Source organism: Megalopta genalis, chromosome 12, assembly GCF_051020955.1.
Source record: "Megalopta genalis isolate 19385.01 chromosome 12, iyMegGena1_principal, whole genome shotgun sequence".
Lineage (NCBI taxonomy): Eukaryota > Metazoa > Arthropoda > Insecta > Hymenoptera > Halictidae > Megalopta > Megalopta genalis.
In genome coordinates, this window is record NC_135024.1 from 1616768 (window position 1) to 1643562 (window position 26795).

General features: G+C 42.2%; 1 protein-coding gene across 2 annotated transcripts in view; it reads right to left on the bottom strand.

Annotated features, from left to right (window-relative positions):
* Nucleotides 1–26795, bottom strand: part of MCU (mitochondrial calcium uniporter) — a 324119-nt gene that overhangs the window by 294628 nt on the left and 2696 nt on the right. The gene's annotated exons all lie outside the window — the stretch shown is intronic.

Genomic DNA, 26795 nt, shown 5'->3' on the forward strand with positions numbered 1-26795 from the left:
TTCACCTATCCGAAAGTTTTTCTTCCGCCGCTTTCTCGGGCGCCCGAGCTCTTCCGGCCAGCCTATTCCACCTTCTGCTCGCGTTTTTTCGGAGGGGAACACGTGCGCGCGATCGTGACGAGATTCTATTGAATCCGCCGGAAGCTTTCCCGGCCGATCCGAAATATCGGGCACGAGATACGCCGCGAGAGATCTTGTAAGTCCCGCGATAACTGCGACGGATCGTTTCTTCTGTGACGGAAAATGCGATTCGACGTTTCCCAGGTAGATGCTTTAAGCGCCGTAGCTTGTTATTTATTCCCTCGGGGATATCGGGATACTCTCGAGGCTGTAAATCGAAGGTGAGAGATCGTAGTTTACGATAGTTGCGCTTAGGTCGCGAGCTGAATTCGGTTGTCTCGTCCGGAAATCGATGTCTCGCTTGCTGGATGAAAATTATAGGATTCTGAGGGATTATGCCCGAGTCGATTTTGATGGACGTTCCTGCAGGAGTTATCGAGGTCTCAGGGTCTTAAATGGAAGCTGTTGGAGTGCGCTTTCTGATAGGGCAATTTAAGTCCTCCGGGAAAATTCGGGAACGTGTCGGGAAATTGATATATGCTGAGACTCGGAGAAAAATGAGTGGATTTTAAGGCGTTAATTCCGGTAGATTTTTAGATGCGTTACCGTAGGAATTTTTGAACTCTAAAGAGCGGAAATTGAAGCCAAAGAGTCCACTTTAAGATGGCATAATTTTGATTTAAGAGAAAATTCGGAATCCTTTCGAGAAACGAAGAAATTCGGTGGCTCCGAGAAAGATTTCAGGGACGAAAGAAGTCGTCTAAAAATATTTCAGTTGCTGCTGTTTAAAAATAATATCGCTACAGGAGCGAACTTTTTCTCCAGTCCGAAATTAGATCAATGAGAAACGGGCACAGGAAGGAGAAGAATGTATTCTGAATTATTCACCGAAATGTCCGAACGGAAGCCAGAATTCCGTGGCATATAAATGTCAATCGATGTTCCCGGGCCGCGTATAAAAATTCAAATATGCAGATCCGAGCGGAAATGAAGCTTGCGCATGAATGTATAAATGCCGCTCATTTTTCCGAATGTGTAATTCGCTTGTGCGAATTTCCCGGATCGTCGAAAGAGGCATTCTCACCGGTTGCAACAAACGCAGGGTACTTATTATGCCATTCATTTTTCGGATATTTGTTCAAAGAATTCTTCTCTTTACTCAAAGGATTATTTCTTCTCATAAAATGCTAAAATGCGATATTTTAACCAATGCTGAACGTGATAAAACGCGAAGAAAGATTTATGTAATTTAAGATCGTTATATAATATCACACGTACTTGGAAGTTTAGTTATAGATTTATAAGATTAATACCAAGATCATTTTATTTTGTTACATCGTCCCATTTGATGCAACCAAATGAGACAAAATGTGCTTTTTAAGCGAATTAAAAAATAAAACAAGTAAACGAAACTCATCGACATACTGTGCATTCTTCTAAATAAAATAATCGATCTTTCGAGTCTTTCGAACTATAATTAGACGAATCGTTTAGTTTTCCGAAATCTCGTCCAAGAGGCAAGTGTCCCATTCAGGGTAGTTCTCCCCTAAACGTGATTGCAAAAGTTGTCCGAAGATCGTCGCGAAAAAATACGAAATAGAGTCGAACGAGAACGCAGTTCACGCTGGAATATCCGCTTAAGCGCGGAAAAGTGGTGGCAAACGTTGGCCGAGGCATATGAAAATAGAGCAGACGGGAATAACGGCGGAAGAACAAGACGAGGGTGGCCTATTTGCAATTTCACCGGTGCCTGGTTTATTATGTCCGCACCTGAAGTTAGCCGGCGTGCCGGCCGCGGCTGTATTAAAGCGGAAAATTGTCCCGTGAAATAATTTCCGGCGCGTTGTAAAGAGCTTCGCTCCAATTTTAATAACGATTTCCCCGTTCGCGCTGGTTACGGAAACGAGACCGAAACGCTGAGAGAGAGAAAGAGAGAGAGAGACTACTCTCTGTTTCCGTCAACGTCAACGCTTCGTTTGTATACGTCGATCTCCCGTCACGCTCCGCTTCAGCTTCTTGTTTCACTGTCTGTTTCAGCCCCTACTTGCCGGGGCGCTTGTTAGCTCAGTTCCAGCTCGGATCCGTACAACTACCACTTCATTCGGTTCGTTAAACTTATTATGCTCAATTAGTACACGAGGCGGCGCGCTCCTCCTGTTCACTCGCTAATTTCAATATTTTTCAATCGCGAACGAATCCCTCCGCGATGTTAACAGGGCTTCCCCACCGCTACCTCCGAGTAATTTCTGCACGAATTTCACGATCGCCGGGAAGAAAACTTCGCGGGAAGATGCGCGCTAGACGATTCGATCATCGCCACAATGAATCTCGCAAGTTCAGTATATTGGAAATTGAATTATTATTTGTTGTTTCAGGGTGCATTGAAATTTGTCAAAAATTAATAGGTAGTTCGTTATAAGAATGCCGTGTCGAAGGGTAACAGTTAAACTGCGTATTTTCGTGGAAAACAAAAATTATATTTATTAATTACAACGTGTAAAAACTATATACGTAGACATTTACTTCGTCGTTTCGTAATCATTCGAATGAGCTAACAATGATGCAGTAATATTTTCAAACTGTATAAATGTCCGTGCTATATTGCATTTAATTTATTCATAAACGCATCAAATCCGCAGTCTATTAATTATATCATTCTATTGAAGATCGATTAAATTCAAATCTAATTATTCGCTGCATAATTCTGCCTTCTAAAATAATCAAAATTAATAAAGCCATATTATTAAATGAAATTACTCTGTCGACAGAAGAAAGTTAAATTGACTCCGACAAATTTTCCAACGAATTGTAAATTTAAAAAAGATACGATTATTCGAGCCTCGCTACAGTTGCCGCTTGTCAACAATTGTAAAAAACGATGCATCTTCGTATCCCAGCTGAAGGAAAATTGGGAAGAATTCGCTGCAGTTCGCGACTGCTGAATCGCGAGAACAGTCCGGCAATTTTAAGGGGCGAGCAGAGATAATTCGCTCCGCTGGATCTCGGCAGAGATCGAGAATGCTGAACAAAGAATTCGGAGCAAAGAAAACGGAGCAAGGGCTGATGTTTCCGGGAAGATTGGAGAATTATATTTTAAACGAACGGTACCAGCGATACACCGTCGTGTATCTCGATCTTCATCGAGCTTGTCAGTGAAATAATGCACGTTCCGGAACGGGTGTGAAGCAGATTCCATTACTAAGATGATCGAGACCCCAGGGTTTGGCTGCGGCGCCGAGTGTCTTCCATGAATTATTGAGTCGGCTCTCGACGCCTCTCCCGGAAATCTTCCGATAAACTTCCTCGGAGGAAGGTGGTGTTCTCATTAACGAGAACGCCGAATGCCTCGAGACTGTCTCCTCTCTCGCAGACGAGAGTCCCTTTTTGCTTCTTTCGAAGCTTCTTCGAGGCACTCCGCCTCCAGTCGAAGTCGCAAACATTCCTCGCCGAACGAATTATTTAGACTCTCGTCGATACTCGGACGACCGCGCTGCAACTTTCAGTCTGTTGCATTCGTTCGATTGCAAATACTAAATAAATCAGTCAATTACAGGTACTCGTATAGTATTGCGACGTATCATCGAAGCTGTAATTCTGTAACGTGTTTTCCAAGTCACATCGAACGAAAGTTAGGGTTGCATACGCATAATTAAAGAAGTCGAGCGAGAAAAGCAAAATAATTGACCGACTTATCGGAGCAAAGCGAGTTACGAAGTGCTGTAACCGATCTTCCAAGTCCCACCGAACGAAAGTTAGCGTTGTATATGCATAATTAAAGAAATCGAGCGAGAAAAGCGAAATAATTGGCGGTTTTATCAGAGCAAAACGAGCTACAAAATGCTGTAACCGATCTTCCAAGTCGCATCGAAAGAAAATTAGCGTTGTATACGCATAATTAATGAAATCGAATGAGAGAAGCAAAATAATTGGCTGCCTTGTCGCACCAAAATGAACTATAAAACGGCCATGGCGATGCGTTAATAGTCGGTTCTCCCACGGAGATAAAAGTAGATAAGAATAGCAGCCGTTGAAAAATCTTCCTGAACGCCCAGAAATGATTGAGCACTTCCTCGAGCCGCCGTTCAATTTTCCGCTTAATATTTTCCCTCTAACGGTGTAATACGAGAATGAAGACTTCGAGGAACCCGGAGAGATCACCGGCTGCAGCTGAAAAGCTTCGCCACGTCACGATCGATTCGGCGATCTCTATCCGGCGGATCGTCCTCGGGTGCCCCGGTCGCACAATACATGGCGCAACACAAAACGGAAATTACCTTCCGAGCAGTGGATTTCACGAGGAAATTCAATTTTAAGTAAATTGTAACTCCGTTTCAGGAACAGGCCCCGTTGGCTCCTGTCTGAAGAATGCGAATAACACGCGAACCCGAACAAGCTCGGAGTCGGTGGTATGTTTATTTAAGAAGTAGAATCCAGTGGCGAGAGGATGAGAAAGATTCGATATCTTCTTTCGAACGAGTTCGAAACACATTCTGCAAGTTTCAGAAAATACCGGTGGGATTTTAAGGAGAGACTGGCGCGAATATCAATCGCGAGAAATTCTGTAAAATAAAGGGCTGTGCATCTGTATACATTCTGCATTGCAGGTGGAAATGAGCGCTTACCGGTATATATAAATAAATAAAATGAAAATAAATTAAATTACATTGTATTAAATTAAAATCAATTAAATATACAGTCCGAATTCATTGAATTATTAAAAGAAATAAAAAAGATATTATAAAAGGAATATTGTATCATTTGAATTAACATTATTAAAAGAACGTGAATCAAATTCTTGTGTACCTATGCTCGAATGTAAAGGGACGAAAACGAATTTGCAAGGATCGATTGAAAAAATACAAGAAGCTTCGCGTCGATGCTAAAATCTCGTAAAATATTGGAAAACTGTTCCCCGGTTTTAAGGACACTTCCGATGTTTCGAACGAGAGCGCGATCACTCGGTAATTCGACGACGGAGCGAACGGAATTAAATAAACGAATTTAGTATGATTGGCAATCAATATTTAACGAACATTGAATTTCTATGTACAGCCTGGCCGACGGCAATTAAGTACGAGGAGCATCTGAAGCAGCGTGCGCGGAATTTAAAATAACATGGAAATGATGTTGTGCATGCTCGAAACGGCGCTCGTGCAACGAAACGATTACAGTAACGCCGGTTAATAACGTCCCTTTGTAAGCACGAGCCCTTTGCACGCTAACAAATCGTGCAATAAAATCACTGTTAAGCCGGCCGAGTGGTTCCCGGCGACATGTTCGCTTTACGCCGATTAAAGAGCAACGGAATTTCGCGGGCGTATTCGATCGAAGCCGGCACACAGGCATCGCGGCGGATTGAAAAAGTTGTTCCGCGAGACATTGTTTGCCGGTAGTGGCCACTCGGATTCTCGTCGCGAAAGGCAACCCATTAAGCTCTCCAATTACTGGATTTGTTGTGCTTGCGAGAAAGGCTTCGCGCGTCGATTATTCGCGCGAAACCGATAAAACGAGTTGAAACTCTCGGGCAAATGCATCGAGTTAAATCGAACGAACGCATTCGGAAACAAAGCTCCCTGTAAACTGCATAATTTCTCCCTTTAAGCCGCATCATTTGTTGTACCGTTTATTTTGAAGATTGCGAAAGTTCATTTTCTGTTGTTTCGAGAAAATTAAAGGTTAGCATATCGGTCAATTGAAAAATATAAATTAATTACGTCAAGTCTAGTGTAATGTTTCTACTAATTTATCAATATACGCCATTTTCATAATTAGTCGATTGCAAAGATCATTTAATTTAAATTCTGAAAAATTAGATGTCGCTTAAAATATTGTCTGTATTAATCAAATTTTGTTTATAAATAGTAACAAGAAATAAAATTCGAGTAGTATTTCTTGTTACCAACGTTAGAATTATATTTGTATGTTAAAACTTGACATAAGATATTGCTATAATTTATTTGTACTCTTTATGTGGCAGTGTTTTAAAATATTCATGATTCACAAGAGGTAATAACTGTTCCATACCCTTATATGTCTCGTATATAATAGGTCTGGCATCGTTGTGCAAAAGTGTCAGGGCGATTGTTCCAAATTTTGGCGCTTTTCCCCGACATGTGGGTGATAAATCTAACGCCTTAAATTCTATGTCCTTCATCGATGTTTTATATAAAATATCCAACATATATTTTCAGCCAGTTTACCTTCAACCCGTTATTTTTCTTTGTACCCGTTTTTGAACTGCATTTCTTGTAGATTTTTCGTTGAAACGAAATTCTCTCGTTTAAAATTATAATAATCGTCATTTGCGGGAAGTGTTGATTTTCTTATTTCATTCGAAGAAAACGGCGGCTGAAGCGCATCGAGAGCTCCACAAAGTTTACGGAGATGCTGCTCCAAGTGAAACAACGTGCCGTGATTGGTTGAGACTTCGTCCTAGTACAACTGGATCATCTACTAAGACTGAACAAACACCACATTACGCAACTGGACAAAGCCAGAAGAACCTTCAAAGCTAACTCTAGACTTTTCTACAACAAAAATCTTTCCACCAAAGCCAAACTTATTTGCTACCAGCTATTAGTTAGACCCATATTAACGTATGCTGCACCCATATTCTGGAACACCGGGCCAACAATTATAGAAAAAATAAGAAGATTTGAAAGATCATGCTTAAGAACATGCCTCGGCCGATATAGAACAGCTGAATCAAATTACACCAAAAGAATCGGTAACATTAAAATAAACACAAAAGCTGATATACCAAGAATAGACTGCGACTGAGATATGTGATCTCATTCTTCTTTAAAAAAAAATGAACTTACACCGTTTCCAAAATAAACGGTCCATTTGTCGAGTGTACGCTCGCGAATACATTGACGTTGGGGAACGTATAAAATTGCGAAACGTTTACCAGATATCTTTGCGCGCTTTACATACTTTTATTTCGAGATATCCCGGAATATTTTCTCGTAGCCTGCTCTAAATTCCGGTAGATCGAACGTGGAATATCGGGCGTTGTAAATTCAGTTTTCACAGCACGCTCGAGGGTCTCGTTGAACTTCGGGGAGTCGTTGTTTACGGTCAGGATAAATTCCATCCGGGGAGTGAGCAGACAAGACAGGGGTTGCATACGAGCGTCCCCCCCTGTCTGGGATCGTTATTATTAAAGAGGGACAAGTTGAGGATTCATGATCACGGTCCCGGAGACTTATAGGGTGCGAATAACGAAGTACCCGCTTCTAATGCCTTGTAATTCTGACGAAATCGATCCGCTCACGTTCGAGAGGATGCCGTTCGTGTTAGTTTACAACCGCCGTAAATACACAACAGCTGGCTCCATCTGTCATACTCCCCTGCGATACCATCTGTGATATTTCCGTCAACGTTGATTACACAAATTTGTAGAACATAAGGAAGCATTTACAATCGAAATATTACCAAAAATTAGGCGCCTTTATTGCAGCGAAATAAATTTGCCTTGCAGATGGAATTTTATTTAGTAGAAGCAGTTTGCTGATTGCTGGAGTTTTGGTCGATTCTGGGTGAAAAATCCAAAAAGGAAATTATTCGAATAATGGATTATTGAATAGTGAATTATTGGAACAGAGAATTATTCGAGAAAAGAATTATTCGAAAGGAGAATTATTCGAAAAATCAATTATTCGAAAAATCAATTATTCGAAAGAAGAATTATTCGACACAAGAATTATTCAAAAAATCAATTATTCGAGAAGATAGAATAACTTACAACGAATGTTCGTTACTCGACTAAAAGAATCCACAAAAAGCTACCCCTCCGGGCAATTATCATCAATAAATATTTATCACAAATAATTCAAACAATTCCCAATGCTGCCCTAACGCGCGAACGTTGGAATGAAAACGGCAGTTACGAAAGTTGGCGGTAAGAACAGAAACCGAGCGCCGCGAACAAACTTCAAAAATCCCCGAAACTTCCATGAACGTCCGAAACAGGCGACTCCCTGGGCGCGGCCGACGGAGACGCAATAAAAATTTCCGATAAGAACACGATGACCCGCGTCAGCCAGTCTGAATCTTATTTATCAACCGACCCAGATGGGGAAGAGAGAGCCGAGGGGGGAGCCATTGAAACTAGGAATTTATGCAAACAGTGGAGAGAGAGAGAGAGAGAGAGCGAACGTTCGCCTCGCGTGCTGACCCACATACATATTCCGTAACGAGGGCTGTTTTCCGTTCCGCGAGAACTGCGGGGCGTGGGAGCATCGTCGCCGCGAGATCGCGGAATCGTTGGCCGTAGGCGAGCCGGGGGGTTGTACAGGGTGTCCCAAAAATGTCTTGCAATCCGAAAGTGGCGGGTTCCTCGGATCATTTGAAGCAACTTTTCCTTTTACAAAAATTGTCTCCGAGGCACCGTTAACGAGTTATTAACGAAAAACAGTGACCAATGAGAGGCGAGCTCAGCTGGCGCGACGTGACCGAACCAATGAGCGGAACTGAGCTTCGTGCGCTGGTTGGCTGGGCCGCCTCGCGTCAGCCGTACTCGATCCTTATTGGTCACTGTTTTTCGTTAATAACTCGTTAACGGTGCCTCGGAGAACATTTTTGTAAAGGAAGAAGATGCTTGAAATGATCTAAGGAATCCGCCATTTCCGGATTGCGAGACATTTGTGGAACACCCTGTACTTCGGCGAATAATAAAGAGAGCCGCCTCGGTGAGCGTTCCGGGGCTGAGATAAGAATGATCCGTACGGGGGGGGAGCTGGTGCCTGGGGTCGAGGGGACGCGCGCTGTGGAACAGATCGATGCCCATGGCGCCTGCTGCCGCAGACTCTGCAGTCTGTATCATCCCTTCTGTACAACCCCGTAACGAGTCCGGCGATGTGCGCGAGGCGGAAACCCCGGCCGCCTCTGCGTGTGCGCTAATTCTCGGATAACAGACGTTCCCCCTCACCCCGTCCAAATATATACCGACATCCGATTCTTCCGACCTATTAACTGATCAAAGAAGACGCGAGCCGCGTTGCTTCCGGAGATAATGCTGTCTGAAAGCCGCGGTAGAATTACCGAGCGAAATACAGAAATATCGAATCATTCCGGATATTCTATATCTTTTATTGCGTGTACACGCCCCCGCGCTCATGGACACTGGCGTATTATATAGGGTGTCCCAAAAATGTCGCGCAATCTTCGTTAAAATACACCGACGCTTTTATTTAATATATTTAACGTCGTTTCATTTGTAATAGAACAGGTTAATGAAGTGATGCTAGTATTCGATAGAAATTAAAAAATACGCGCTTCTCAAATTACGATAAAATCAAGAATAAATTTCGTGACATAATTGAAATTATCGCGAACAATGTCGTTCGCCAACGAACGTCGTCCAAGAATAACATTGAATTTCTAGGAAAACGTGAATTTTCAGCACGCATACAAAATACCGAGATCTACGAAAAGTATTTTTAAACTTCTTTTTTTTATGATGTTAATAATAGCAAAATTACAAAAAAAGGCATTTTAGTCATCGTCTAGCAGAGCAGTCCCCCTGTCGTCGAAAAATAAATTCAAGTCGCTCAGTCCAGTTTTTCAAGAAGTTATTACATCCTAAAAGGTGCGCGCACCATTTTGCGAGCAAGTGTCCGGAATCTTATTGACAGAGGGGTGTATATACCTGATTCGATACTTTTCGAGAATGATTATGGCCTCGCACGACTCAGATTCCTCTATCGCTGCGAACAGTGCAGTCGTCAAACGATAAACTCCGAGGTTATCGAAATCATTACGAATTCTCTGTTTCGGAGAGATGTGTGTGTGCGCGGGTCGTAATTAGGAACGTGAAATGAGCCGGATTTTTGTATCTTTATTGCCGGGGTCTGGAGTTTCAGAGCTCTATCAAAAGCGTGGTGTGTGTTGCGAGAAGTATTCGAGGTCGTCGCGGAATAAAACGTAGCCGTTTGAAAAGTTTATGTATGTAGCTCTCTGCCGCGAAACATCATGTCTCACGTCTGCCCTTCTTTTTACGCTTTGTTGAACAGGTTTTACGCTCATGCCACGCGTAGTTGTATTACGTAAAGATTTTACTTTAGTTTTAAACTAAATAAAATAAACTAAATAAAGAAATGTGTATTTTATGATTTATTTCTCGTTCCAGATCGAAGGAAATAAATACTTGAATGCGCACCGAAAGAAAACGTCGAAAAACTTCTGTCTGAGGCAAGATAAAAAAAAAATAACATAAACGACCTATCTAGGTCTAGTTCGAAACGCTCGAAAGATCGGTTCTTTTGCTATAAGAATACACAGTGTCGATGAGTTTCGTCTACCTTTGCTTACTTTATTTTTAATTGCTTTAAAAAGTGCACTTTGTTCCATTCATCGCATTCGCGGTAATTCTCCCTTAATAAATACAAAAAAAATCGTATCTCGAAAGCTCGCAGAATATGTCTGAAAAGCGACGAAAAGTTTTCGTCAACGTGTCGCCTCCTGAAACAATCGCCGCGGATCATCATTCTTATTTGAACGATTTGCTCGTGACAGGTCGTAAATCTTGAAGACAAATCTCGAATAAGGTCTTCGGTTCGCAAGCGCCGGTTACGCGAGTAAAAACAGCGAGCACACAGATAACCGATACATGTCGTGCGAGCAGCACTATCAGCGACGCTCTGACGTGTAAACGGTTATTCCCAGATACGGATCCGCAAACAGACAGACAAATTTATCTGGTTCCGGTGGACTCGAAGCGTTTATTGCCCGAGAACTGCGGCGGCGAAAATGATTATGACGCGGCACTTTAACGAAATCAGATAAATATCCGGTCATTCCATGGAATGGAATTTAACCATGGAACGACCAGCAATAATCTCGTTATGTTCGCGCTTTGTTGACTACGACGACGACGACGACGACGACGCTTTCACACGGACGAAAGGAGCCTCTCCTTCGAGGCTCGGACGACGTTGCCGCGGGAAAGAGCCGACAGCCGGAATAATCCGACGTCGTAGAGCGAATATTTGAACAACCGTGTGGACAGTGTTTGCCGGAATGATTGAATCGGAAATGGCACGTACTTTGATCTCGGCCTAGATTAATCAGTGCTTTTCCGTTCCGTGAAGAGCACGATACCAATCGATCTTGGAAGCGGCGACCGGGAATCGCCGGGAACGCCTTTCGCGTTATTAGATCGACGAGGCAAATGGAACGTTTACGTCGCGCAATAAATTCATTTCTTCTGTTTCATTAGTTATTTGTGTCGTCGGATCTGCCGTTTATTGCTGGGCCGATTTTGTGATTATAATAAAAATAGGCAGAAAATAATAGTAGTAGTGGTATTACATGATAATGATGCTAACAACAATACTACACAAGAACAAAATATACAGGAGAAAAGGAACTAGAAAAAAGTGACGAGAACTGTGATATCGGTATCTTGCAGGTAATTAATAATAATAACACAAAATAAGAACAAAATATACAGGACAAAAAGAAATCAGGAAAAAGTGACGAAAATTGTGATATCGGTATCTTGCAGTTAATTAATAATAATAACACAAAATAAGAACAAAATATACAGGAAAGAAAGATATCAGAAAAAAGTGACGAAAATTGTGATATCAGTATCTTGCAGTTAATTGATTCAGTTAATTAATAATAATAACACAAAATAAGAACAAAATATACAGGGAAAAAAGAAAAGTACGCTTTACGAGCGCAAGAGATAAAAAGAATATGGAACTAGAGAAAACCGACAAAAATTATAAAATCGATATCTTGCAGCAATTTAACGGATGATTTTAATTTTGAGATCGAAATACAGCAGTAAACAGCGACGATGCATATTTTATTCGTTTGTTTGCTCCAATGAAATTGTTGTTTTTACGAGGATGATGCGTTACCAAAATATATATATATATTGTTGCTTTTAATTTCCCTGTAAATCGCGATTACCGGCTTGCTTTACCGACCGATTGTATACGTTCAATCGAGAATTCGAGCCGGTGCTCGCGATTATCCTCGTCGATTGGCTGCAGATAGAAAGAAAACAGACGGCTATTGACGTTACGCCGTCGAATTATTGCGACCCGGTTCGCAGCATCGTTCCGTATAAATCTCTGCCAGGCTCTCGTAATTTCGGTTATATCCAACTGCGACGACGTTGATAACGCTCTTAATTTTCTATTCGCCGATGAGAAAGCGGCGACGAATATTTGGCCCGCGCGGAGGGGATAATCGAAAATAATATCGGAGGAACAACGGATCCCCGCGGGCTATGTATTTCGGAGCAATAATTCTCGATACTTATTTCCGGTCCGCGCAATCCGCTGCGCAACGCATAAATCGACATCGACCAGACGAGACCTACTTGGCAAACTTTTTCAATAAAACTGTTGCCAAAGCGCCCGAGACGTCTTCCGTTTCGCCGGCTGCGATTCACGTTGCGGTAAATGTGAAACGTCTTCTTCCGTCTGCTTCCGCTAACTATTTCGGTTAATTAGAAAATCAATGCCGCGCAAGCTCCGCGATTAAAAGCGTCTCGAGAAAGCGTTATTCCGATCTGCGGGATAAAAGCGAGCTTTCCGGGCGTTCAATTGTCGACGCTCGGTGGGCCGAAACGCTCGACGAACTTTCATAGAAATTTAATGAAAATGTTATTTGCACGCTTTATACTGCGGTTTTCGTCGCTGGCCACGAATCTGACGTGAAATTAATTTTTTAATAAAATAGTGAAGTTTAAGATTACTGGTAGTTCAATTTTTCAGGTAAATTTTTGTCGACAAGGGTCGTTTTCAGTCAGTAAAAAAAATGTGTTTTCAGTATATTGATATCATTAAAAAGAATAAAAACGAAAATACTGGAAAGTCAAAGAAAAGATATAGCTCATTTACTGATATATACTTATATTCAATATATAATATAATATACGTAATTACATGAAATAAATATACCAATGAAGAATTTTCTCCACCACAAAATCATTATTTTCAGTACGCGTTCTCGTCTCTGTGACGTCGGATAAAACGTGTAATATTCTTTACAAGAGCATTTCAAGTACTACAAAGAGCATTTACGTTAATCATTTCCGATTCTTTTTCCCGGCTTTGTTTGCAATTTCTTCGCGCAGGTACGCTGATAACGCATCTCGAGCGGTGGATAATATCAAAGAGAACGCGAAGAGGACCGTAACAGATGTACATAAATCAACTGCGCTAAGTAACACAGGGTGGACACGACCTATTTCCATCGTGAAACAGTTGAAAAAGAGAGAGAAAAATATGTAACCGTGAATAAACCGCGGGTGCAGCAAGATTGATAACCCAGATCCATCAGCGAACGGTTGAACAAGGCAGCAGAAAATTCTAACAAGGTTACGCGAACAAACTGTGGAGGCTAAGCGAGGCAAGATCGACGATCGAATTCCGTGGAAAGACAGTTTAAAAAAAAAAGAAGAAAAAACGAGGAGAAAATAACGAACACGTCTACATACAGTACAAAGTACAAAATAGCAATATTGATAACCCAGTTCCATCAGCGAAAATCGTAACGACATGAATGAACTGCCGACAGCTGAGCAGAGAGGTGAGATCGACGACCCAGTTTCATCGACGACCAATTCGAAAAGGGCATAGAGAACGTTCGAAAATGTTCCGCGGAGTCTGCGGTGGAAAATTTGATTGTAAAAATGCATCCAGCGGAGCTGAATGAAGAAAGGGAGAAACGGAGAGAAGAGAGAGAGCTTGTTGCTTCGGGAACGCGGAATCGGCCTCGGGGCGAGCCACGTTTCCGCCGAAGATCTTTTTCGTCGGTTCGAAAGGGCCGCGGACGCGAGTGGCACTCTACTTTAATTTCGCCCCCGAGTATTCAGCCGGCCACAAAACGCGCACTCGACACCGTTCCCCGTTTTCACGGCGGTGTTATTACACCTGAAAGCCCGCCGCTAACTAACCGGATTTCAAGGGTCGGTGCAGTCGCAGTCGGCCCGCGTGTTGCACCGGGTTCGATCGCCCCAAGAATTTCGTGCACCGATTATTACGGCAATTAGCGGTGTCAACAGAAGTGACCTGGGAACGTGACAGATATGCGAGCCTGTCGAATCTGCGGCGGCGGGTCCATCCCATGCTCTAGTTTCATTAGTTATCGTCTCCGAAACCATCGAAATCGCCGAACTAGGCTTTATGTGTCATTTAATATTTATTGAATGTTTAATCTTTATTTGTATAATTTAATTTGTTTATATAATATTATGAACTAAGCTTTATGGATTAATTAATATTCATCGCATGGATATCAGTAGCTCGAAATAACTAATAATGTAGCATTATTGATCTTAATAAATATTGGTCTGATAAATGTCGAATTGTTAAAAAAATATTTCTAGAATTTAATACAATTTAATGCAATTTAACACAATTTAGTACAATGTAATACAATTGAATGCAATGTAATACAATTTAATACAATTTATTCGAATTTTATTTCATGAATGTTTCAACGAAGATGTTTTATTTCAACGAAATGAGTTTGTAGAATAAATTACTGGATCGGCAATTAGATTACGAGACTAGATAAATAAAGAATACAACAATCTATGAAATCAGAAAAAAATTGTCGACTCTTGCGTCCACATATTTACGCGAAACGTAAACACAATTCACGGTTGCGGTTGCATTTAGCTCACGCAATCTCTTGGCCAAAGCACAGCGTGACAACACAACTAGCACCGCACAGGATACTTATTAAAACGAAAATTGGACAGTCGTATTATTAACTAACAATATAGGAAGTTCGTCCCGCCTAATGTTCGATTAACAAAGCCGCAATATACTCTCGCCTCCGGTTGCGTGAATCCACTTAGTCCGATAACCGCGCAATCACGTCGGGCTCTTAGGAAGCAGGGTGCTTTCGAATCTAAATGCAGAATGGATCATTATTACGATCCTTCAAATTCTGTATACGGCACGTGTATTAGTTGATTCGCGGTTGGACGATTAATCGTCGCCTCTGTTAAACAGAAATCACTTAATCAAACGATGAATAGGTATTGTGCCCATTCGATCGTGTGCGATGTGCACAGGGACTGTCCGATGAGCAACTACATGAATGAAGATCCATCTAATTAGGTCTTAAGCAAGCCGACATAATCTACCCGTCGTCGAACCAAGCCAAGTAAACGTAGACACGACCTAGTTGCGAATTATAAACGCTTGCAGCTACTTCAGAAAATCGTTGGCACACATTAATACAGTAAGTAGCAGTAAATAGTGCGGTTAATTAAACGATATGCATATAGTGTTCACATATTTTGCATATATATATATATATATATGTATATTTATTTCATATTCCTGAATACATCATGCATTAATTTTGCATTGGTTTTGCATTTACTCTGCATGTATTTTGCATAATCCGACGTATAAATTTTGCTTAAACGTCCGCGGTCTAGTAATGATCGTATTAGAATTCTAAATCAAGCGCATCCTACTGTCCCGTGCCAGAAAGTATTGTCAGATTCAATGGAATATAGAGATCGGCCAGAATACCGAAGCAAATCGCGTGGCCAGGCCGCGTCGGGTCGGGCCGGGCCGGGCCGTTTGTGAAAGCTACGGCATACCTCGATGCGAAGATCAGGGCTCGAAATCGACGAATCCAGGTCTATTGTTACAAGGCAGAGAGAATCGTTCGGCTTCAAACGGAAACAAATTGCTTAATACCGGAGTCAGTCGCGCGAACGGCCAAAGAAGTATCATAGCGCGTGCTCGGTGGAAGATGAGAATCCCGAGCGAAGCGAATCGTTCCGGCTAGTTGCCGGCTTTATGAAACAGCAATCGGAGCGACCGAACGAACTCGAGGGCAATTTATCGAGTCGCTCGGTCGCCAAACGTTTCGGTTAACAAATGAAAAGGTATCGCTGTGCCTGGGAACGCTGAAAGCATCCTCGCGGAATTGCTTTTCAACGGCCGCGACTGACACTCTTTTATGAAACCATTGGCCATCGATGTCCAGCCAAGTCGATGGCATCGGCAATCCTTCCTTAACGTCGCGTTTCGGCGACATGTTTGCACCGATCGCATCTGGATTCCATAGAAAAGCCTCGCGTAACGCGGCGAACGTTGGGCGATGTGGCGTGACTCAATGAGAGAATAATTAGCCATTAAGGTAGGCACAGATGTAGAATTTCCGATAATTACGTGCTGCTGGAAGATGCAATCGGTGAGTGAAATACACTCGAGATTTAATCGCGATTCAGAGATGGAAACAGGTTATTTTTAGCCGTGACTGGCTTCGGGTTATTTATTTATTTGTTTATTTACTTGAGGATAAAAATGCTTTAGCGTGTAATGGTCGATCAACAATGCAGGTATATAACAGGTATATGGGTACAGTAATATAATGCAGGTACATGGGTACACACAATTAGGGAATTTAAGATTTTTCTTCTAAAAGTGGTTTTTTGTAACATTTTTACTTTCTACAATATTGTTATTTTTCGGAATATTATTTCTTCTTAGAGTATTGTTTTTTCGTTAGAATATTGCTATTTTTTAGAATATTGACATTTTCTACAATATTGCTATTTTTTAGAATATTGGCATTTTCTACAACATTGCTATTTTTTAGAATATTGGCATTTTCTACGATATTGTTATTTTTTAGAATATTGACATTTTCTACAATATTGTTATTTTGTACGATATTGTAATTTTTTAGAATATCGGCATTTTCTACGATATTGTTATTTTGTACGACATAGTAATTTTTGTAGAATATTATTCTTTTTTACAGTACTGTAATTTTTTTAGAACATCGTTGTTTTTTACAGTACTGTCACTTTTTCTAGAATACTGTTATCATTTACAATACAGTCATGTTTTTAGAATATCGCTATTTTCTACAATATCGTTACTTTTCACAATACTATACTACATCGTTAACTTCGAACGTACCCATTAATTAAATTCCATTAAAATCCGAGAAACATCCGAGAAACACAAAGATAAAGATCCGTAGTCCGGTCATTCATAAGCGCGACAATTAAATCGCGCATCAGCGGCGCAAGAAGCGTCGCTAATCGATAAATCAACGATTCGACGAAGATCAAGGTCCGCCGATCTGACCTCGATCAACGGAAATGCTTAAAGCCCCGGGAGACTCGGTTCGCTTTTCATACCGATTGCCACAGGTTGCGGTTCGTCGTTCGACCGAAATAGCGATCGGTAGAAACGCGCTGGAGACAGTCGTCGAGGAATTAAGTCAAGGTTCGACACCGTTTCAACGAGACGCTGTTTTCATCTCCTCGAACCGGATAAACGAGGACCACCGTTCGCTCTGTGCAGCTCGGAGGGAAATAATTGATCCGCCGTCGGCGATTGATGCGGGATCGGTTCGTCAAAAGCGGACAGAGGCTGCTGCAACCGGGTACCGGAGGGATCGGCATCCGAAGATCGCCAAGAGGATTCTCGTTTGTCATGCGATCGCGCGAGATGAATCACGGGATAGACGACACGGATGCCGCGGACTATCGACACGGCACGATCCGAGTATTGTACCTCGAGGGAACAAGTTTCAATGCGCTTGCTAGCTGAATAGCCGGCCGATTTCTGACGCGGACACAGGCGCAGCCGGCAACGTGATTATCGCTGTGTCACGTGGACGCGGCGTGCAGCCGTCGATCGGCAGGATTAAAAAATAGTCACTGCTTCAGATCTATTCGAAACTGTGTACCGATGCGTTAAAACGTCCAAATAAACGTATCTAGTTACGGAACGTTCGAAAAATTGAGCGGAAGATCAATTTGAAGCTCTGGTTTTCCCGAGCGAATATTCCGGTAAATAAAGTGTACAGATTTAGTTAACCCTTTAGACTCGAATGGTGACTCCGAGGCACCATTATTAATTGTTGTATCACGTTCCACGATAATTTTTATATTAACAAAGTTTATATTTGAGCCACAAGGCTCAATTTCATGTGCATAAAATGCACTTGGAAAGCAACATAAAACGCACTCGTACAAAATGGAAATACTATAAGTCAGAAGAATTGCTTTAGATTTACAGTTAAAATGGCTTCGAGTGCAAAGGGTAACGTGTTCTCAACTTTTTAACAATAACGTCTTCATGAACTCGGTAACCGTGGAATGAAAAATTCGAAGAACAATTGCGCGGTAGTTCCAGGCGTTTGCTTGTTAAGAAAAAAAAATGAAAAGAAAAATGGTGGTGAAGGATGACTCTGTATAAATTACTTCAATTAAATTCATTTCAAAGCGTGCATGCTTAGCAGACGCTGTGTTCGTTAAATTTGTTTAATAATGTCTACGGGAGCACCTTCATAATTTCCATTTAATTGCAGATGCAAGAACCTCTGAGGCAGGGGAAAATGACTACAGCTCCATTATCACGAAACTGCATTATGCACGAGAGGATGTTCTAATAAACGGAGGCACCTCGATCGAGCATTCCGAGTCGATTCTTAAACGATAAAAATTTCATGGCGGTGGATTGGAAGTTGAATCGAAGAAGAATATCGGAGACACGTTGCATTCTTGTTACACTATTGAAATTAATTGCTATCATAAACTGTAGATCGTTGCGCCGGATGCATGTTTTATGCACCGAAATCTGTGATTAGTCATGGCAACGAATATATATTTACCGTCGAAAATAATTCGCATTGTTCGAAAGCAACATCGCAAAGATAAAACGCGACCTGGCGGCCATTAATCGCAGATATCGCTGCTTTAATTCAGTACCGAAATATGCGTGAATAATGAAGTCTAAAGAAAAAGGCGTTTCCCAACAATAATTTGGTTCTCGAAAATAATGAAATATTATTTTCACTGAATTTTATTCTAGTGTATATTGAACAAAAATAAACTAAAATGAATATAAATATAAATAAATATATAATAAAGAAAAAATATCTATATAAATATAGATATTTTAATATCTCATCGATGCTTTTCCCTTGTTAATACATTTAAATATATTACAACTACTGCATTATCCAGATAATGCACCATATATTTGCCATGAAATAGTAGAATATCTCCAAATCACGTTTTCGTTTTTTAAACGTCTCGGTATTGAATTACAACAGCGATACGGTCGCGCATTATGAATCGTTCGAAGCGAACTCCGGAATCTTGTCGTAAGAGACGTTCGCATATGGCTCAGCTATAGCAATCGATCAGCATGACGAATGCGATCCACGTGGTCATGACGTACGTCAGCATTATGTAATGACCGTAGAAACCGAAGCCGTATCGTAGATCATTACACTCTTGCTCGGTCTAGACTCGATCAGTAGCCCCGTTCAATTAGATTCCGCCGACTCCGATGCAAATTTATCGCGTCTCCGATAAAACATTGAAACCAAGAGGACTGTTAGGCGTGTTAGAGCACTGATAAATTCGTACTCCGCACGTCATTCAGATTCCGTTTAATGTTCCGCAGTTCTTAGAATCGCCTTTTGTTTTTCCGTTACAACGATTCCCGATCGTGCGTACTGACCTCTCTTGCGAACGTCCGCCGCGCATACGATCAATTCGGGTTATCGATCAGTGATGGTTAATGATCCAGGAGGACACCGCCCGCTAACGAACATACAATTCCCGATGTACCATTGTTTGCCGGCAATCCGCGCGTGCTTCAATTATAATTAGAATCGACGGGATTAGCATGAATTTTATACCGGACAACGGAGGCGATTATAATCAATACCGCGGCGCACCTTTCATATTAATTCACCGACTGACCCGGATATTTAATTGGAGGGCCGAACTATTTATCCTTTTCGAAAGCATAAAATTCCCGATGTCCGGTGGATCTTAAAAATTAGTCCAATAGCAAATGGCTCGCGTAATGCGGAGTCAGGATAATTTGTGAAATTCTGAAATTATTCTCTCTCTCTCTCTCTCTCTCTCTATATATATATATATTATGTTATAAAGATATATATATTTATTATTATATTATTTTTCTTATACATTACGTAATAATATTATTTCCTTATATATTATATAATAATATATAAGAATAATATATATACAATAATATAATGTATACAATATAATATATACATAATATTATTTATCAATTTTCCTGCACATTTTTTCTCTCAAAAAGATCTCAAAAAAGATGTGCCGAAGAATCGATAAATAATTAATAGGAACTCGATGACACGAAACAGATGCCATTTCAGAGAATTCGTTCCGGTACATCTTGGAGAATGACGTCAAACGGATCTCGAAACATTCTTTCACAAAAAACAAGAGCATCGCATTAGCTGTGATATTTCCGACGCTTTTTCAAACATTTTCGCCGGGGTCCGGTGTTGAGTAATGGAACGTAACTATGACCCGAGAAAAAGAGTAGCGTAACAGCTCGTAAAGAAAACGAGCCGTCTGGGACCGCCGAGACACGTGGAGAGAACCGTTTTTCTATTACAACCTGCGTATATGATTAATGGTCCCATAATGTTTTCATCCGCGCTATGAAACAGGACCAATTATTTTCGAGGTCGCCGTTCTACGAACCAATTTTCGTATCAGCTTCGATTCTCCCTGCCCTCTGATGGTCGATTATCGAATATCCGACCTAATACACGCCATTCGAGGCACCCTATTTTGTACGACGACCCGGCGAAACAAGATGGACGCCGCCCGGGCCGTTATCCTTACGGTTTTCGGCTGCCGAGAACGCGTTCGTCTAACCGAAACTGTTGCGCCGAAAGTATCCGGAGAACTCGATGAATCGGAAAACGGAAATCGATTGGTTACGGCTGCGATGTTCGCTTTGTTTTCCATGTCGCCTCGCGGCTATCGCTTCTTTGAGAATTCCCCGAACAATTTGGGCGTTTACTTCGAGGCAAGCACGTGTCTTCGCAACTTCCAAAAAGACGTCTCGCTGTTCTACTACCGGCGATTGATCGAATACCGTTGTTCTATCTATTAACAGTTACATCAGCACTTAAAAATCGAGACTGATTAATTGAGGGTTTCTTTTTAGTACATTGTCCAATGGAGGATTTCATTCGCACAAAGCTACGAACCGCTTTGTACAATTTCAATTGGTATGTTCTTTCGAGACTGTCATTTAACCTCTTGCACTATGATTCATTTCGTTGATTAGTACTTCATCGAGAGCCTTTAAGTAGCCGACGGTGTGAAATGATAAATTGATGACTGATCGAATATCGAATAAGAAGATTCGTTGAAGATATATTAAGAGGATTGAAAATGATCTGAGCAAACGTATCGCCGTATCGAGACACAATTTCGTAGATAATTACTGGATAATTACTGCAGATTTTATGCGTTTACGACAAAAATGCGTGGACCGAATGCAGAACATTGGAAGCATTTCGAGAGTTTCTAAAATGTTATCGTACTTCGTTCAGCTCGTCGATTATATTAGAAATGGATGTCCATGTAGCCACCGTGTCTTGCAATTAAGGAAGACAATTCTGATTTTGCATAAAAGTCCACAGTTTAATAATTACGTTCCAAAATATACCGAGGAATATCGCAAGAAAATGGTTCCGCTAATATTTTCATCAGAGACTACGATTACATTAACCGAACTGATTTTACAACGGTGCAAAGCCACACCTAAATCAACGTTATATAATTCCTAACCAACCTGGAAGTTAATACAATAATCCGTAAGATAAATTGCCGAGAGTATCCAAATCTGCAAAGTTAGCTGCGATAATAGTCAGAGCGGTTCCTACATGACTCGGCCAAATTGCAAGAGGATTTCGCTGTCCCCCTTCGTTAAATTATTCTAACTAATATAATATTATAAGTTATATAATATAATAATATAATATAATAATATAATATTATAATATAATATAATATTATAATATATTATAATATTATATTACAATATCATAATATAACTGATCAGCAAAAAACTAAAGCTCCAATTGAATAAAATTATTCTTGAATAAGTGAAAACAAATGAATGGAATTACATTTATAATTATCTACGAAGTCTCCACAGGGCGTTCCGTAGCATGTGATACTCGCTTCAACAAAAGATTCTACACCAAAAATTGTTCTTTGAGTCTCTCTGAAAGACTTTGTTCTCGAGTTATAACGAGTTTTTATAATTATTTCGAGAGATGTTAATAAATCAATCATGCTTATCTCGCTGATTACAGACAGAGGTCAGTGCAAGGCTTCCACGAAGCTCGAATAACTCTTGGACAAATGGAAACGGTGAAACACAGTCGATGATGAAACGTCTCCAGGCTTTCGCGTCCAGATGTAAGCGGCTTATTTCGACCATTTATCGCGAGTGGGAGCAAATACGGCGCCTTAATGAAGAAACTCTCCGCAACTCGAGAACAAGGTCGAATACGACATATGTTCGCACGAACTTTTTTTTTTTATCGTCTCCACGTGTAGAATCTATTCCTGAAGCGAGCCCCGCATGCAATGGGAATATAACCCTGTATAATATTCTAGCTACGCTCAACGCGTTGCCAATTTCGCAGAGTTTTCCGTTGAGGTGGCAGGCTCGCATTATTTTTCCACTTTGATTCGTCATGGGGCCTCGCCCTCATGGGCAGATGCTGTCCGAACAATAGACTCGCTTTCATTCCCGACTCCACCCGAAAAAATATATTGTCTGTCTAAGAGGGTTGGAAGCCACTCTAAGGGAAAGCACTCTAAGGGGGGAACCGCCATAAGATAAATCACCCTGAGGGAAAACGCCCTAGGTAGAACCACCCTAGGGGGAACCACCCTGGGGGGAACCACCCTGGGGGGAACCACCCTGGGGGGAACCACCCTAAGATAAATCACCTTAAGGGAAACGCCCAAAGGGGGGAACCACCCCGGGGAAATCGCCATGAGGGAAACCGCCCAAAGGAAAACCGCCCTAAGGGAAAACGCCCTAGGGGGAACCACCACCACCTCACGGAAAATCACCATAAGGGAAACCGCCCTAGGGGGGAACCGCCCCGAGGGAAATCATTCCAAGGGAAACCGCCCTACGGAAAACCGTTCTTATAGGGGAGCTGACGCAGCACTCAACGTAATAAAGAGGAACACGTGCGTGATGTTCGAAATATAGAAAAATATCCTGGAAAGGGGCGAATTGGTAGATAAGACATTTTAGTGAAGGACGACGGTACAACCACCCATTTCACCGGAATTTTTCATCAAGCCAGATTAATAGCCGTTAATCTCTCCCGCGGGACAAATGTCGATGGATTTCGCCGTGACGATCGGCGTCGGAGACGATCCGTCAGAGGCGAATCGCACGTCGTAAATTGAATGCGGGCCGAGAGAACGGTGTAAAGACGCGCGGCTGTCGACCGTCGGGAATCAATTTCTATTAGCAAGTCAAGAGATCTCCGGCCGCGATATTACAAGTTGGCGGTTCGTGCGATTTGGTGGCGAGCCAGAGGTACACGAGCCGGTTGGACGACCGTCCGAAAACTTTCCCATCGATCCCTGCTTCTACCTAGACCCTTGCCGGGTTTATCATCGTCCCCTGCTTCTACCTAGACCCTCGCGTTTCCCGTCGTCCCTCGCTCCTAATCCAGACCCTTGCCAGTTTTCCATTGTCCCCTGACCCTGCCCGGGCTATTACCAGCTTCCCAACGTCCCCTACCTCTGCCCCAGACCCTTTCTACTTTCCCCTTCGAAGTTTCGCCGATCGAACCGTCCGGATGCGTCATGGGAATTTCCACGTGCTCCGAAAGAAAACGCTGGAACACAAAAAGACGATCCTGGCCGACGGTTAACTGCCAGCCGCGTGTCGCCGTTTCTTTGTCGATCTATCTTTCGGCAAATTGAAACCGGGAGCGCCGTGCAATCGCTCGCTCGACGGTCGAGCAAACCTCGCTGCGAACTCTGCCGTTCTCATTCAATATTCAAACGCGGTCCCGAAAACGCTCCGCGAATTTCTCGAACGCGGTGATTCGATCGTTGCGAACTTTTCGATCCGAACGGTGCATCGGTCGCGGCTCGTTATTCCCAAAAGCGGCGCGCGATTCTGTTTATCTTGGTTCGATTACTTCGGCTGAAAGCGTCCGCTCAATCATGCCGAATCATTTTCCATGTAGACCTTTCGAACCCGCTTTTAATCTCTCGTGAGCACTACCTCTGCATCACCAACGGATTCGGCTGTGCTGAAGTACAACATCGAGCAGATTCGCTGACGTCTGGAGCGTCAGGTCCGCCGATTGAAGCAGACTTCGAATCATCAGGATCATCCCCGCCGAGGAAGCGCGTCGAGATCAACGCAAACATCGCAACAACGCAGAAGCAACAAAACCGACAGCATCCAAGGACATCGCATCTGGAGCTGTCAACAACGTCTACCAATAATCGCAACGGAACATCGTAGCCGTAAGTCCGTAATAAAGCGCAACGCAGCCCGAGACGCACGGAGAGCTTACGACCATTACAATGACAGAAAGTCGTTAGAAGACTGGGGCTATGAACCATTCCCATATGAGCCACACCGGGAGGTAAACCGCCGGCCTATTAATAGGACAAAGCAGTTTAAAGAGAAGAACGCACCACCAAAGAAAGATTTTGGACCTCCTCAAGAGGTAAAACCTAGTACAGTTGAAGAGGGGATGAGAGATGAGCCGATGTATGATATCGGTCCACATTCTTCTCTAATTCCAGAAAGGGATGCGCACTGTCAAAATTTTGACTTTTCAGGCGCGATGCTTATTATCAACGAGACCTATGAAAAGATGCGAGCAGTAGATCCTCGCTTACACGAAAGACTACCTCTTTACACATGCAATGGCCTTCCATATTAACCTTGAAGTAGCGGAAACCGCACGTAAGGCAGGCCAGAATATTATGAATAGCAGAATCAGGGAAATCCTTCCAGATTATCAGGTCATACCACAATCGATTGTGGATTACATTTCACATATTACCGATGTGGTTACACAGGACGGTAAGGAAGTTAAACTAAATCTACCAGCTATTGCCGTACCTCAAGGACCGATTAAAGTGAATAGATGTTCAGACGCCAGGTGAAGGAATTTTTTTTTTTTTTTAGAAGGAATTCGATTCCTAAACGATGATACCGTTGAAGGTCGGTATAAATTTTCAGCAACTCTCCAGAATCGCGTATACACAGAATTCATTTCGCTGGATTTCGTTCGACCTGCGTTTTTTCTCTTCCTTTCGGCAGGAAGCGCTCGACCAATTATGCCCGATATCATCCCGAGCATAATGCGATCATTTTGCCCGATGACGCATTAAGACGACCCGAATTTCGTTTACAAAGTCTTTGATATCGAGGGAGAAAAAGTATTGCCCGTTCGCGGTCAATACTACTATTCATCGATAAACGACGGTCAAAAGTTTCGCTGGGCGCGGCGACGCGACTTTCGGGCGAAGTTCATTTTCCGTTTTCACGACGATAGGGAGAGCCCAGCGAGCCCAAAATGAGTCACGAGCCACGACCGGCGCTGCGACGAATTATTTAGCGAAATTGTGGAACGTCGAGGAAACGCGAGCTGCGCGTTCAGACGTTTGCGAACGTCGGGACTGGCCAAATATGTATGTATTAATTAACCGTGCGCGAAACTGTTTTCGCACGAGGTTCCCGTGCGCGTCAGTCATTCGAAGAGTCAACAATTAAATGTAACGAGGAATCTAGCTATCAGATCGACGCCAGATTACATTGCATTTTGTACGTTTCTGCATTCATTGGACGAGGAGAGCGCTTCAGAAATGGCTCAATTCGGTTTGGAAAAAGGGATTTCCAGTGTAGAATATTTCTTCCTTTCTTCCATTCTCTAGGAAGATTCTTTTTAAATCGCCAGTCATTTTTTAAGTAATTGACACTCGTTAAGGAGCATGGCTGGCTAAAAAAATATATGCAACGACTCGAAGAAAATTTATAGCAACGATGAAAATGGACTTTAACGAAGCTTATGAAATAATTCCGCGAGTTTGAACCTCTTGCGCAATGATTTTAGCTACGTTGATTAGCAACTTTTCGTCGTCAACAATTACCTTAATAGAACGAGACGATTTTTGTTTCTCCTACTCTTAATTTACCCTACATTTAATTTCATTCCTATACTTTGCTAACAGAAAAACAAAATTTAGTTTCCGTTTAGAAGAAACGAATAACATTCGTATTTATTACAGTTCAACGGGTTATTAACACATCAAATACAACATTAACAGCAATCTAACCCGAGTAAATATCTCGCGCTGGCAAACAAAGTTTTCCGCGGCGCTCGGCGAAGCCATCGGCGCATATTTTAATAATATTACCGGGGACAACAAACTGGTCCGCGCGTAATTAAACAGGCTCATAAATCAGAATTATTTCCGCGTAACTCCGGCTAATAAATTTTGATTACTTTCTCCCATCGGACGGTGAAATCGCCGACGGTCCCAGCCACCCACGTCCGGTGGACGTTCGAACCGTAAGTGCGTCTGATATACATCCCGCAATTAGAAGCCATCGTGCTAATTATTCCGGGCGTACTGCGGACGCGGCATGCGCGAGAACGTGGCGCGTGGACAGGGGCCGAGTAAATAATAAAGTGTTATCGCTGGCCGCGATAATTTCCTATGCGGCAGTTCCCGTTGCCGTAACGAAGCTAGCTAGTTCGTTCGGCAACGATAAAAAAAGGAACAACTGAATCGGAGTCGGTCGGCTCGATAAAAAAAAAAAGGAAAGAGGAGCGAGAGAGAGCCACGCTTGCCAGATAGACGCACAGCGTTTCCGGCCGGTCGATTGAATCGAGCGACAAGGCAA